Genomic DNA, 15,338 nt, shown 5'->3' with positions numbered 1-15,338 from the left:
TTCTTTAGACCCCACCATTTCGTCCAACTACAGGCCTATTGCCTGTCTTCCCTTCACGTCCAAGGTCATAGAGGCAATCATGAATAAACAGCTCTCAGAGTTTATTGAACATCATAAACTCTTAGATGACACTCAGTTCGGGTTCCGGAGGGAACACGGAACTGAGACAGCATTAATAAAAGCCTCGGACGAAATTAGAGAGATTATGGACTCAGGAGGAGCTGCAGTTCTTATATTATTGGACCTGTCGGCGGCCTTTGACACGGTCGACCACACCATCTTGGTCGACCGTGTCGCGACCCTTGGAATCAATCATCGGGCCAAAGACCTTATAGCCTCTTTTCTAGCCAACCGTAGACAAGCAGTAAAGCTGGGCAATTACTACTCGCCCACCACAGAATTGCCTTGTGGGGTTCCACAAGGATCCTCGTTAAGTCCTACACTTTTTAACATTTATGTTTCGGACTTGGCGAGGGTCATTAAATCTCATGGGATGCGTGTAACCACCTACGCCGATGATACCCAGCTTGTGTTGGCGGTGCACAAGAATGGCCCTGTGGTAGCAGCCAAGTTTCAGGAGGGACTACTGGATGTACAATCATGGATGCACAGTAATTGCCTGAAACTTAACGCGGAGAAGACTGAGGTTATGACCTTTGGCACGATCTCCCCAGAATGGTCAAACACATGGTGGCCCAGTCAGATGGGCCCCCCTCCGGTGCCAGTCACTAAGGTCAGAAATCTTGGAGTGATTTTTGATAACAGGTTATCTTTTGGATGCCATGTTAACAAGGTGGTTTCGGCGGCTTTCTTTGTACTGAAGAAAATAAAAAAACTCCTGCCGTATCTACCAGTATCTGCAGGAAAAACGCTAGTTACCACCTTAGTATTTTCAAAATTAGATTATGGAAATGCTCTCTTTCTTGGTACACACAAATATCTCTTAAACAAACTTCAGTCCATCCAAAATATGGCAGCACGGATCCTGCTTAACATCCCTGGCCGACATTCCACCTCTGCAGCCATTCGCCATCTCCATTGGTTAAGGGTCGAAAGCAGGATCAAATTTAAAGCTCTTTGCATAGCCTATAAGGCCATTCACCAGACCAGACCGAAGTTTTTAAAAGAGGCTTTCCAGGTGTACATCCCCAAAAAGAATCTAAGATCAGCAGCTAGCTATCTTTTGACCGTCCCCCAGGCAAGAACGGCTACTTGGGGTGATAGACGATTCTTGGTAACAGCTCCCGTGCTTTGGAACTCACTTCCTTTGCACATTAAAACTGCTCCCACCCTTATTAATTTCCGCAAATCACTGAAGACTTGGCTTTTCAATCAATGAGAACGTGCTCTGATTGGTGCTGTAATCCTGAGTATTTGCTGCGCCTAGACACCTTAGGGTATTAGTTGCGCACTAAAAATTCCATAAATAAATAAATAAATATAGGATGGAAGCGGTTTATTAATAACCGTTTTTGCTATTTTGGCAGGAAAGGTGTCTCCCAATTGGTCTGGATCTATTCTGGCCAAGTACATTGATTAGTTTTTTTTCCAAAAGGGGTAGAACCGAGACGGAAAAACACAGACTGTAAATATATCAGCTAGCTGAAGTTTGACTGATTTGCAGACAAATGCATGATTCTGGAAAAAGAGAATTCTCACAGGAACTTCCAAAAAAGACCCATAAAGGGTCTGCCGACAAAAGCCCTGCCTCAAAAATGGGTAAGAAAGGAGAGAAAACAACAATCTTTCTAGCTCTGTAATATTAGGATGTGAGCCTTCTACTCTTATGGTGTTATTAGCCTCTGAGATAAACTAATCCGAGGTTAGTTTACCTTATGAGGAAGAATATTCAAGTGTTTATGAAGAAATTGAGACTGCCACGAAAGACACTGACTAACAGTAAATACTTTGACAACAGTATTGCCGTCTAAGACATTGACCTTCTCATCTACAGATAAAGTACAGACGACAAAATCAGCATCCACAGTAGACAGCAACAGGTTTGATGACTAAGTCATGAAAATACTGTTGCCAACCTATTCAAGACATAAAAACAAAAAAAAGAAATCACCCAAACCTGTTACTACTACACCCCACCACACCCTCCAGTCAGAGCGAGGGTGCGGGGGGAGGCTATCAAATTACTTGGAGAGCTGGAGATGTATTACAGCAGATCAGTGGGTGCTGGATCAAATTCATTATGGTGACATGCTAGAATTTCTACATAAACCTCGAACTCTACCTCGGAGGTAGCCGCCTCAATATCTTAATTTGTTGAATTTGGAGATTCTTTCACTCCTATGGAATGAAGCAATGAAGGAGGTTCCTTTCTGATAGCAAAATGCAGGCTTCTACTTCACATTCTTCCTAATAAGGAAAAAAAATTAAGCCACTAGAGGCAAATTCTACATCGGCTGAACAAATTCCTAAAGCAATCGTTCCAGATGGTTACACTGCAGGAAATCCTATAGTTGCTAAATCGGGGAGATCTTATGGCATCATTATACCTCCAGGGTGCTTATTTTCTTATCCCAATTCACTCAAAACATTGGAAATATCTACGGTTTGGGTTCAGATGCCATTGTTGGTGCAAAGCTTTACCCTCCAGCCTACTCCGTGAAATTTTACCGAATCGTTTGTAGCTGATTTAAAGAGGAAGGTTCAGCAGATTTTCCTGTGTCTGGGCGACTGGCTTCTGAAGGGTCCTCCATTTCGAAATGTAAAAACATCATCAATAGATCTCTGAATAACTGAAGCCATACTGAGTTTAACCTTAAACAAAGAACTCTTGCCTTCAACCCATCAAGACAATAGCATTTTCTAGAAGCACGTCTAGATACGGTCTCATGCAAAGCCTTCCCATGAGAGGAAAGAATATAAAGAATGAAATAAGAAAATTCCATTTAGTTAAGAAAGACCGTTTTAGCTCGGGTATACAAATCATTCATAGGAATGATGTCCTGCATTCCTCTCATCTCCAACTGTGACCTCCAAATAAAGCAGGTGAGTCACCCCTAAGATAGGCCACAGGTACTCCTGTGGGGAGGGTGCAGTGTATCTGAAAGATAGAACATGTACTGGTGTGTGTGGCATGTCCTGATAATGAAGTACATTGTATGTTTTTCACTATTGAAAGGCTATCTGTCCCATAGGATAGAATGAGAGTTTATTTATAATATCTTATAAGTATAACTTCCCATTGGGACAAGGTAGAAAGATGGATTTTAGTAAGCCTAAACTCAGAATATATAAATGCATCTTTTAGTAAAGATGATGTTTATATTGTGTGTTTGAAAATACCACTTTTAGAATGTGGGTATTTTCTTGCTTGGCCATCCTGTGTGCCTCTGCTGGTTTTTGGATTGACTGTCTGGCTTTGGAGTGACAGGCGCTGGGGATGTGTATTCTCTCAGACAGCCAAGGGGTGGGATTTGAGGTGTGTCCCGGCTTTCCTGAATGATTCTGGGCTGGGCTGAATAGCCCGGGGCTGCATTTAGAGTTTTGGGAGGAGATTTCCCTGCACCTGAATAAGACTGGTCTGCCTTGCACAATTATTTCTCCACCTCCTGCCAGGAAGCTGGGCCAGAGATGACAGAACTGGTCTTAACCGGGCACAGAGCCTCTCTGCCACAAGAAAACAAAGAGAAATTCATTGTAAGTTTGGGGGCACAGACCCCAGCACTTCTGGACTCAAGAGGAACTTCTGCCGAAGAGAAGGGAAAGTTGAAGGAAAAGTACAGTCCTTTTGCTGTGTGCTGTCTGGAGTGGGCCTGCTGTAGATGTTTATGCCAAGGAGAGGACAAGGACTTCACTGTGTGCTGTGTAGGGCTTGCCTCCTGTTCTGAAGTATTAGGGACACAGAACTCTATTGCTGTGAGTTCTGACCAAACAAGAGGGGCCTGTCCCCTTGTTGGGCCTCTGGAGGTTGTTCCTGCTGCTAGGAGCTGAGAAAAGGGAAGCAACTAAAAAGCGTTAAGCATCTGTACCAGTTTCTGACGCAACACCGCCATGCCGCTGAAGAAACCGACGCAGCACCTGCCTGTGCCTGGGGAAATCGCTGCACGCTGAGTCTCATGCACCAATCTCTGAAGTCTGAGATCACCGTACCAACTCCAATGCAGGCCCTGCTGTGCGACTGCAAGAACCGACACATCGGGGGGACTACTGCTCGAGAGATCAACGCAACGTCGTTGCTGCATTGAGAGCAGACTCCTCCTGAATCCCCTTGCATCGCACCGGGGAGGCAAGTCAACAGCAAATTTGGGGCCGCAGTATGAAACAGACTCGTCACCTCCCGCATAGCAAGAAACCGATGCATCACCTCCCTTGCTTGGCAGTAAGGAACCAACACATCATCTCCACTGAAGCAAGGAACCGATGCATCACCTTCCATGTGCATAGGGAACCAATGCATCTCCTTCCCTACGGCTGTTTTTGCTTATGATTTTGACGCATCCAAGGTACTTTGTGCTGAAAGTGTTGCATCTATAGTTTGCTATGAACAGAACTGTTAAGGTCTCGCTGAGCCAGTGCATGCGCAGCTCGGCGAGACCTTTAGTAGGTGAGTTTTCAAAGTGCTACTGGCTGGCCTAGCACTTGCATTCACTCAAGCGTGCACGTGTGCAGCCGCCATCCTCCTCCGTCATGGGTCATTAAGTTGCTTGTTTTTATTTCACGCGCTTTCCCCTCTGCCTCCGTCCGATCACTATCACTTTCGTGGCTTGGCTGTTTACGAGTAGAAATCAAACCAGGACGAGTGCATAAGGCCCAACAATATCGCCGGAAATGTCCACATGAGGATGCTGTTGTGCAAGGGGTAACTAAAAATGCGAGAGTGAGCCTTCCTTGCAGTAAGTTAGCGAAAGTTTACTTTTTAAGCCAGAAAACAGAATAGCTGGGTGATGTTTCCGGGTGTCATCTTTCGCTGCTTCCTTGCTGGCAGTCATTCTAGATCTTTGTGTCATCAGTTCCGGTGTTGCTTTGACAGTACGGAACGTAAAATATTGAGAAAAAAAGCCTGTGCATAATCCAACATTTTTTACTAAAACTTTATTCTTGTCTTTGAAACACCCCGCAGCGTGAAGTGTGTATGGGCTGGGATTAAACGGCCCAGTGTGCGATTTTTCACTTTGACAGCTGCTTTCATGGGCGATACGAAGGTAAACCGTTATGAGCTAAAGCCCATCCTTGCTTGTGCGCTATTGACTCCACAATTTTCCTTGCTGACTGGATTTGTTCAGTTTCTCTGTTACCATCTGTTTTTTCTTTCAGCGCGCGCACAAAACACCCTGGCTTGTTTTTTTTAACCTTGAACACAAGGCGCGCGCACTGCCAGTGATTGTTGTGTTAAGTGATTCTTCACTGCCTGCTGTGCCGGAGACTCTTTTCCCAGCGTTTGTGCTTCTGTAGGAGGCCAGACTGCGCATACCTTCTTAAATGGTTGGACGCACTGGGACTGGGCTCAGAGACCAACAGGGACAAAAACTGCATATTAAGTACATTTAGGATAAGTAATGCGCGCGTTGATATGTTCAGACAGAGGGTGCGTGTTTGTTTGCAGCTTGCATTTTGGGCGGAGTTTGAAAGATGGATGACTTTGACCCTTGGTGCCGTTTTCCAAGCTGTTTTTACCGTTTTTCTAATTTGAAATATGATTGGCCTGCTGCACAAATTGACATAGCATAGCCCCCTGGGTGAGCCTGGCGCAATCTTATACCCACTTGGATCGGAGGGGTATGTTGTGCCATTACCTTTTGATGAGGGTTCACACCTGTTGTGCACCGGTTTGTCGTTTTACTAATTTGTGTCAGTGCTGCATTTCAGTGTGCAGACATGACATGTAACTCTTGTCCATGTCTTTTGGACTTTGCTGAAGGTAGATCAGCTCTTGGAGACAATGTGACATTTGGGATATGCTAAAGTTTTTTTCAGCTCTTGAGACTACTTGAAATGAAACCAGCTATAGCTGAAGTGCAATAAAACACATCATGCACGGCAGTGGAATCGAGACAGCGAGGTCTGTGTGCAGCAATGCTCCCTCTCCACAGTAATGGCTTGTGGCAGACTCGCTTGCTTTACTGAGGCTTGTCATCCGTTGGTGGGGTTTGATTGGGCCCTCCATCATAATTCCCATAGTATTTCCTACTCCAGTGAGCCGCAGCAGAGCCTGCCACCCTGAGGCTCCCAGCCCTCAGGAGGGGCCTCTCGGAAGGTCCCCTTGCGAGTGCACCCCTGGAGCCTTCTACCCTTCACGGCCAAGTCCAACATAAGTTCGTCCAGTTCCGTTTTCATAGCGCATAATATCCTAATTTCAGTGTAAAAGATTTTCACCAATCGTAGTTGCATTATGTGACTTGTGGGACTTTACTGCTCCAAGTGTCAAAACGAACTAAAAAATAAACCTACAACGTATAGTAGGCTAATAGGCTTTTGACGCCATTCATTGACGTCATGTAGGTGTCGCCTGGGGAGGGGAGGGGGGCAGTTATCCCTTGCGAACCTGGGCCTTGGGTCACAAGAGCCAAGCCAAGAACACGGGATATAAACCAGAGCTAATGAGGACCAACTGCCTATGGGAAACAATAGGCTTTCAGTTTGCTGAAATGCATTCAGCAGGGACTTGTAAATACTTTTTTTTTTTTAAGTTGCAAGCGTGCAACTAGAAACAATGTAACCAGCTCCACTGCCAATTTTAAATAAAAAGCTGCAGTTTAGTTCAAACCACACGTCATAAATGACGTGTTCTCAGTATCCCAATAGGAAGATAATACAATACACTGGCTTTTAACATATACATAAAGTATTTATATTGTCTTTCTGTATTTTTCAGAGCGAAAAGCGTGCGCGTTGTTTAACAACTTGGTGATGTTTTGGTATTGAGTCCTGACAAGTTTGAGCAAAATATTCCTTGTGCCTCAAACTATTGATTGACCTTCGGAAGTCATCTAACAATATTAACGATGACAAACGTTTGTAAGCCACTATCCTAGTTCGTTGCCGTCGTGCTCTATATAGATTGCAGGGAGGCATTACTGCATTTTAGTTTTTCTGTGCGTCTCCCTATTTATCATTACAATTTCCATGAGGCCCATACAACTGAAATCATGGATATTTTTGATGAGGATATTTTCAGTCATTGTTCTTGTGTTCAATTACATCCACGTCTGTGAACTCATTTTTTTTTTAACAAAGCATAACACTTAATGGTCCCCTGACATATGGCGGTAGCACCCGAGTTAAACTACAGATGGTATCTAAAAATAGACCTATTTCCTGTCATTAACTGTTCTACAAATTCACTTTTTATGAGTTAATTGTCAATTTGTCATCAGGGTCAAAGGTCATGTGACAATTTCCTGGAGAGATACAAGGTCCAAGAGCATAACATTTAATTTCATGTGATGAACTTTAGGTAAAGGCCATTCAGGGTCAGTCTGCTATCCTTGGCCTTTTGGTAAATCAACATTTATGCACCTATACTAATCTGCAGTTCAGCACTGTCCTTTTTAAGGAAAGCTTCACGTCTGAACGTTACTTCCCCAGGCCCCCTTGGTCCATCATGGGTTCTCTCTGCCTTTTCACTGCAGCTAGGTCGTTCCTCTTCTCCTTTCACCCAGATTCTCTCCTCATTCGGTCTTTTGCTACCCAGCATCTTGTCTTTTGTCTAAACATTTCTTCGCTTGACTCCTTTTGGCCTTGAAGTAGTTTATCCGCAATCTATATTCAGGGACTGGTGTGAAAGAAAGGCCGTCTCAAACATTTATGAAGACTTCATTGCAGTGTGGACTCACAACCAGGTGTCTGACTGCTTGAGCAGCAGCCGCCTTCCTAAGGCACTGGCTGTTCTCATTAGCTGTGCTTTATTTTGGTGCCATATAGACCCAGTGACTGACGTGCATAGCAGGCCTGCAAGATAGTTGATTATTGCTTGAGAGCTCAGCAAGGCCCAATTCATAGCGTCCCAGTCCCATTTATGCCAGAGGTGGGCTCTCAAGCTGAACGAGTCCAATTTAACTGGCCCAAAGTCTTCTGTCACAATCAACTCAGCTGAGCTACGGTCTAGGCCGTTCTCCAACTGCTGCAGATGAGCATAGGTTCGTGGAACACAATTTGTGATTGGATCTCAAAGGTGAGGCAGCAAAGGCCTAAAAAGCCATAGTCTTGGCTTGTAAAATCTGTTTGGTTTGCTAAAAGGTAGTAGCCTACTGTTTAAGTATGGTTGCCTAGTTTTAGATCTTTGGTGTTGAAGTAGCAGTGACTGTTGAATACCGGCTAAGACTTCTTTTAGCGTAAACCTGCTGTGTATGCACCCGCCCCTCTTAGCCCAAAGGCAGTATTTGATGGAATGGTGCATATGCAATGTGTATGATGGTCTACATGCTTACCTGAAATATTTAGGTCACCTTTGCTGTACTCTTACTACTTGTCAAAGCCGCTGCTTCCTTGGAGGCAGGCTGAGAAAGTCTGACACTGAAGAGAGGGACCATCTCAACTCATGCTTGTATATAATCTTGTGCACATGCACTACTGCCCTCAAACTCTGTCTATGCTAACATGAATGCAGTTTGGTTGAGCTTAATCATTTGAATGCTCGTGTTGTGCTATTTGCCTAAGGGGTCTCGAATGCAGTTACATGTGGTGCTTCAGTCACGTTATTATCTATACTACTGCGGAAGAGCTATTGGAGCCAGCACTATAAAAAACAAGCATTGGCATAGCCAATAGGTCTTGCCTTTGGGACCTTATAAGTGTTTAGCAATGCAACAGTTGATGTTGTTGCACTAAGTATATTGTGCTGCGTAACTAAATACGTATAAAGTCCCAAAAGTGAGACCTATTGGCTATGCCAATGCTGTTTTACCTTTTGAAAGTCATATCTTGATAACTGTATGTTGGATTTTTGTCATTTTGGTCTAGTTTGGTTTAGAAGATTTATTTATTTAAAATGTTTTATATAGCGCTGCTGGACCCAAGAGTTTCAGAGCGCTTTACATAGGGATAAACATGAACATAATGAGATACAATATATAATTGACAATGAACAGTAAAATTAAAAAAGGAGATAAAAATATTGCGTTACATGAGTGATGGGGGCAAGGAAAAGAGGAATAGTAGAGGGGACAGGGGGAGTTGAAATTAGAGCTATAGAAGGGGGGTGAAGTGAGGCAGAGTGAGATGGAAGGGGGAGAGGGGCTGTATAGCAGAGAGGAAATGAGCAGGCTCAAAGTCAGTAGCATTAAGAACCCCAATATTTATTGAGGAGAAGTACTTTAAGTCTTTTTTTGAAGAGAGGGAAAGAGGGGTTGCAGCGGAGGTCTTTGGGGAGTGAGCTCCAGATCGTCGGGGCATTACCAGAGAATGCACAAGATTGGGTCTTTTTACATTTAAGTTTAGGAGGGATAAGGACAAGGGAGTTTGTGCTCCTCAGGGACCTAGAGCACCCTGCTTTTTGTAGTTTACTTGAAAGGTAAGAGGGGGTGTTTTGGTGAAGAACTTTATGCGTAATGCAGGCAATCTTGTAGGTGGATCGACCTTCAATAGGGAGCCAGTTTAGGTTTTTGAGGACAGGAGAGATGTGGTCACATTTTTTACAGTCCGAAATAAGTCTGGCAGCTAGGTTGAGGACAGATTTAATCGGTGCAAGGTGGACTTTAGGGGTGCCGGCCAGAGTGGCGTTACCATAGTCGATCCTGGATAGGACAAGAGCTTGGACAACGATTTTGAAATCAGCTGGCATGAAAGGTTTAACTTTTTTGAGGTGGTGTAGGGTGAACAGAGCACTCTTTGCTGCATTTTTAATGTGGGGGATGAGAGTAAGATTTTGATTGATGCTGATACCTAGGGATTTGACAGAATTGGAGGTGGAGAGGGAGCAATTAAGTGCATTGATATCACTGATCCAAAGTTGAATGGGCAGGGAATTGTTTTTGGGAGTGAAAAGGATGATTTCGGTTTTTTAGGGTTAAGTTTGAGATGATTAAGCTGGAACCAGTTTTGGAGTTTAATCAGCGTGTCAATGAGGTGAAGGATGTCATTGTGGGATTTATTCTTGTAGTATAGTAGAGTATCGTCGGCGTAGAGGAGGTAGCTTATTTTGGCTTGTTTGAGAATGAGGGTGAGTGGTTCCATAAAAAGATTGAATAGGGTTGGAGAGAGGATAGATCCTTGGGGGACCCCGAGTGAGACAGGTTGCGGTTTGGATAGGCAGTTACTGAGCTTAATTTGTTGTGATCTATTTTGGAGGAACGAGGAGAACCATTTGAGTACAGTGCCTTCAAAACCAAAGCGATCTTTAAGGGTGTTTAGGGTGGGATAGTGTACCGTATCAAAGGCAGCCGAGCGATCAAGGAGGATTAGTAGTGAGGATTCACCTTTGTCAAGAGAGCGGTGAATGTCATCAGTAATATTGAGCATAGCTGTTTCGGTGCTGCATCCTTTTCTGAAACCGGATCGGCAAGTGTCAAGGAGATTGAAGGAGAGGATATGCTTGTCTAACTGAGACATGACACATTTTTCAAGGACTTTAGAGAGGAAGGGAAGGTTGAAGATAGGGCGTAGATTGTTCATGTCATTAGGGTCAGCAGTGTTTTTTTTAAGACTGGTGTAGATTTGACCTAGCTGCAGGGTGGCAGAAACACAGCCAGAGCAGAGTGAGGAGTTGATGATTTCGGTCCATAATGGGGCAATGATGTATTTGAGTTCTGGAACTAAATGGGCAGGTAGAGGATAATTAGAGTGTGAGGATGGTTTGAGTTTAGAGATGATGTTGATGATGGAGGTTTCAAAGATTGGACTAAATTTGCTCCATGAAGCCTTGTTTTTAGGTAGGTGTTCAGTCTGGGATGAGTCAGGGTGGGTGAGAGTAAGGGGGGTTTGGGAGGGGTCGAGGTGAAGGGAGGAGGAGGAAAAAGGAGATTTAGGAATATTAAGGAGGGTGTGTTGGATGGGGGGAGGTTGGAGAGAGAGAGGGGGGAAGAGAAGGATAGTTCAATGGTGTTGACTTTATTTGAAAAGAAGCTGGCAATTTCCTCGCATCTTTCTACAGAGGCTGCTAATTTAGGAGGGCCAGTTGAAGTTTGTTTTTTGACGATGTTAAACAGTTCTCTGGGGCGTTTTCTGGCCTGGTCATGTTGTGATCGAAGAAAGGAGGCCTTTTTGTTAAAGATATGTTTTTTGTAATGGGTTCTATTGGTTCTCAGGAGAGCCAGGTTGTCAGAGGAGGGATGACTCCTCCAAGCACGTTCTGATTGTCTGAGGGCTCGTCTTTCATAGTTGAGTTTGGCATTGAACCAGGACTTGGAGGGATGTTTTTTTGTTTTTTTTGTTTAATTGGGGCAATTAGATCGAGGGCGTCAAGAATAGAATTGTTGTAATGGTCAGTAAGGTTGTTGGTGCTAAGAGAGGGGGGGAGAAGTAGGCGAGTTTTAATTGTGGATTCCAATTCATCATGAGGAATGAGATGAAGGTTTCGAGTGGCTTTCATAGGTAAAGTGCTAATAGGGGCGGGGCGAGTAGTGGGGGTGTTCAAGGTGAAGAGGATGAGGTGGTGATCAGACCAGTCTACAGGAAGTATGTTCGAGAGAGAGGCCATGTCCTTGTACGTCAAAATAGCATCGAGGGTGGCGCCCTTGATGTGAGTAGGGGCAAGGCAGAGTTGGGTCAGGTCAGTGATGTCTAAGTTTTAATTAAAAAGTGTGACCGCGGGGTCATCATTTTTGTTAAAATGGATGTTGTAATCACCAAGGAAGAGATTCTTGGGGTGGGAGAGCGATGCTTGCATGATAAGGTCAGTCATCTCTTCAGTAAAGGGGAGGCAATTTCCAGGTGGATGGTAAATGGTGTGTAGCCGAGTGGTGGGAAAGCCAGGAAAAGAGAGGTCAGTGCAAAGGTATTCAAAGGGCTTGGATCTGGACGAGTGAGATATCGAATTTCTCATTAAAGATAAGGGCAAGGCCTCCTCCTAATTGATCAATTCTATCTTTCTTGATAATAGTGTAGCCTGGTGGGACGAGCAAGTCGAGGATAGGAGTGGAATGGGCGGATATCCAGGTTTCAGTAAGGAATGCGATGTCTGTTTTTGCTGAGAATTGTTTTCACAATCTCAGTTGCGTGGCAGGAGGCGGGTCTGCAGTTGATCAACATGCAGTGGAGGGAGGAGGGGACAGGTAGTGGGGTGGGGGCGGGGGAGATTGGTCTAAGTAGTTGGGGGGGGGGGTCTAGGAGAAGTAGGGTGGGGGGTCTGTTCGTTCTTAAGAGAACAGGGATAGTAGATTGATATAAGGGCGGGAAAGTGTTCAGGGCTGGAGAGGGAGAGACAGAGACAGAGGAGTTCCTGGAAGATTTGGCTCCAGAGGTAATAGGGTGAGTATCTCGTTGAGGCGGGGAGATCGTGTTAGTATTGCAGGGTGGGATGCTTAAGGAGGGTTCAATGTGGTTCGATCGGGTGGCGTAGTTGGAGGGGAGGGGTGTCTGTGTTGGTAAAGACAATAGGTGGTCTGTTTGAGGGCGGATTGAGATGTCGACGTGCGACGATGAGGTGAATTGTGAGAAAATTGAAGTGTGGTCAGGATCTGAGGGATGGGCTTTAAGGAGTGAGATCACTTCTGAGTGAGGCGAGTTCTAACCCAAGGGACGAAAGGAAAAGTTCAACTTTAAGGAGTGATTGGGTAGGAATTGCGGAGAAAAGTGCATCAGTTTTGTTAAAGAGATTGGTAGGGTTCGTGGTATCAAGGGGGGGATTGCCAGGGGTGGAAGGGGGGAAAGCCTGGCGGGGGGAGGATGGGGGGATTAAGGTGAGGTGGTGGAACTTTTTTTATGGGTAGGAGGTGTAAAGGAGGTAGACATAGGGCAGTCATTCAATTGAAGAGGGCAGATAGGTGATTGAGGTGGAAAGCCAGTAAGGGTTGGTGTATATGGTGTATTGTGGGATGTAAGGGGGGACAAGGGAGTCTGACTTGGGGTGTCGGTGGAGGATGAGGAGGAGCTGTTGGGGAGGTGAGGTAGACGGTTTAGCGGGGGGGATAGACGATGAAGTGCATCAGAGGGTGAGGCGGAGTGGGAGTCAGAAGTAGGGAGGAGGGTAGAGGAGAGCGAGATATTGGAATGGGGTGGTAAAAGGGGGAAGGTAGCTGAAGCTGGAGGAGTAGCTGAGGTGTTGGTTAGGGTGGAGGATGAGGGGGTATTACTAAGGAGGAGATCATCAGGATGAGAACGAGTGGCAGAGCATTGGAAATTAGGCATCTGAAAGAAACACGTTAGTGGTAGATTCCTTACCTTAGAATATCCCCAGGCGTCAGTCTGGATCCGGAAACTTTTGCGTAGCAGTACCCCTGCGCGTCGGTAGGCGTCGTCTGCAGGCGTCCCCTGCGGCTCCGCGTCCGTCGTCGGCGTCGTGCGCCGTGATGACGTCGCCGGTTCTCCTGTGCCGGCTTCGGCCGGCGCCGGGGGTCCGGCGCCGGCTCCGGGCGGCGCCGCCCCCATGCCCTCCCCGAATCCGGACGCGGAGTCGGACCGGCGTCGATCGACGCCGGGTTCGACGCCGATGGGGCCTGTGAACCCCGAGGAGCCGGTCTACATCGTTGACTCAGAGTATGGAGAAGATGAAGAATACGGGGAAGGTTGGGAGGGGTCTGAGGACCCTCTGTCACGTGAGTGCCAGTATGACCCGGACTGGACAGGTGATTTGGGGGATGCCAGTGGTCTGGACGATTCTCCTAACCCTGGTTTTATCTCTCCTCCTTCTGTGGAGTCGGTGGAGGGAGCTGCATATTCAGTGGTGCTGATGAGGGCTGCCAAGGCCTTACACCTTGAGCTCCCCGTCGCGGCCGTGAGGCCTAACATCCTCACTGAGGTCTTCAAACCGCAGTCATGCCCACAGGAGCCTCTGCTGCCGTTTAACGAAGCCTTGTCAGACGTTCTGTTGGGCACGTGGTCCAGGCCCGCTTCAGGTTCGCCTGTTGATCGGAACGTGGCCAGACGCCACCGTCCTTGTCCGGACGACCCCAAATTCCTGTCCGCCCATCCCACTCCCGAGAGTCTGGTGATCCAGGCCTCTACCTCCCAGTCCGCATTCCCGTCGGCCCCGCCCGATCGGGAATCCAAGAGGTATGACCAATATGGCAAGAAGGTCTTCTCGTCCCTGAGTCTGGGACTGCGGTCTTGCAACACCGCATGCCTCTTGGGCCGCTACACCCACTCTGTGTGGGACACGGTCACGGAAGTGCTGCCAGAATGCCCCATGGAGGTGCGGGCGAAGCTCGGCAAGGCTGTGGCTGAGGGCTGAGACGCGGCTAAATATTCAATACGGTGTGGTCTTGATACGACCGACTCGCTGGGCAGAGCTATGTCAACGACGGTGGCGATTCGTCGCCACGCCTGGCTGAGATCCGCCAACTTTTCGGCCGATGTCCAAAATGCCTTGATGGACATGCCGTTCGATGGCTGTCGCCTCTTTGGTGACAAGGCGGACCACGCGCTGGAACGCTTCAAGGACTCCAGGGTCACGGCCAAGTCCTTGGGTCTTTCGACCCAGCGCCAGCAAACGGGTTCGTTTCGCTCCTTTCGTGGCCAAGGAAGGGGCGTCCCCACACGTGCTGCCAGCCACGCACCGCAACAATCCTTCCAACGCGGTGGCGGCCGTGGAAACCGCCGTGGCGGCGGTCGGGGTCAACGGCGGGGTCAGGCCACACCTCCCCCCGCAGCATCTGCCTCCAAATCCTCCTAGTCCGTGCTTTCGGCCCCATGTGACGCCAGTGGGTGGCAGGGTTCGCCATCACCACGCTCACTGGCGCACAATCACGTCGGACAGGTGGGTGCTGCAACTCGTCCGAAGGGGCTACTCCCTCCCCTTCGAGACCACTCCTCCAGCCATGCCACCGCAGAACCACCGTGTGTCGGGGGACCACTTGACACTTCTGCAGGAGGAAGTTACGGCCCTCTTGGCCAAGGGGGCCATCGAGCGCGTTCCTGGGCCAGAAGTAGGGCGTGGTTGCTATTCCCACTACTTTCTGGTACCCAAGAAGGACAAGGGGGGCCTACGTCCTATCTTGGATCTAAGGAACGTCAACGGCTTCCTCCGGAAGGAGAAGTTCAAGATGTTGACGTTAGCTCAGGTCTTGGCTGCTCTAGACCCACAAGACTGGATGGTAGCGTTGGACTTGCAGGATGCCTATTTTCACATGCCCGTCCTGCCGGCCCACCGGCGTTACCTGCGGTTCACGGTAGGCCAGGAGCACTTTCAGTTTATCGTGCTTCCCTTCGGCCTTACCAGCGCCCCACGGGTGTTCACAAAAGTGATGGCGGTGGTCGCAGCCCATCTGCGCAGGTTGGGGGTTTCAGTC

The sequence above is a fragment of the Lissotriton vulgaris genome, chromosome 6, assembly GCF_964263255.1.
Source record: "Lissotriton vulgaris chromosome 6, aLisVul1.2, whole genome shotgun sequence".
Lineage (NCBI taxonomy): Eukaryota > Metazoa > Chordata > Amphibia > Caudata > Salamandridae > Lissotriton > Lissotriton vulgaris.
Note: the sequence above shows the minus strand (reverse complement) of the source record.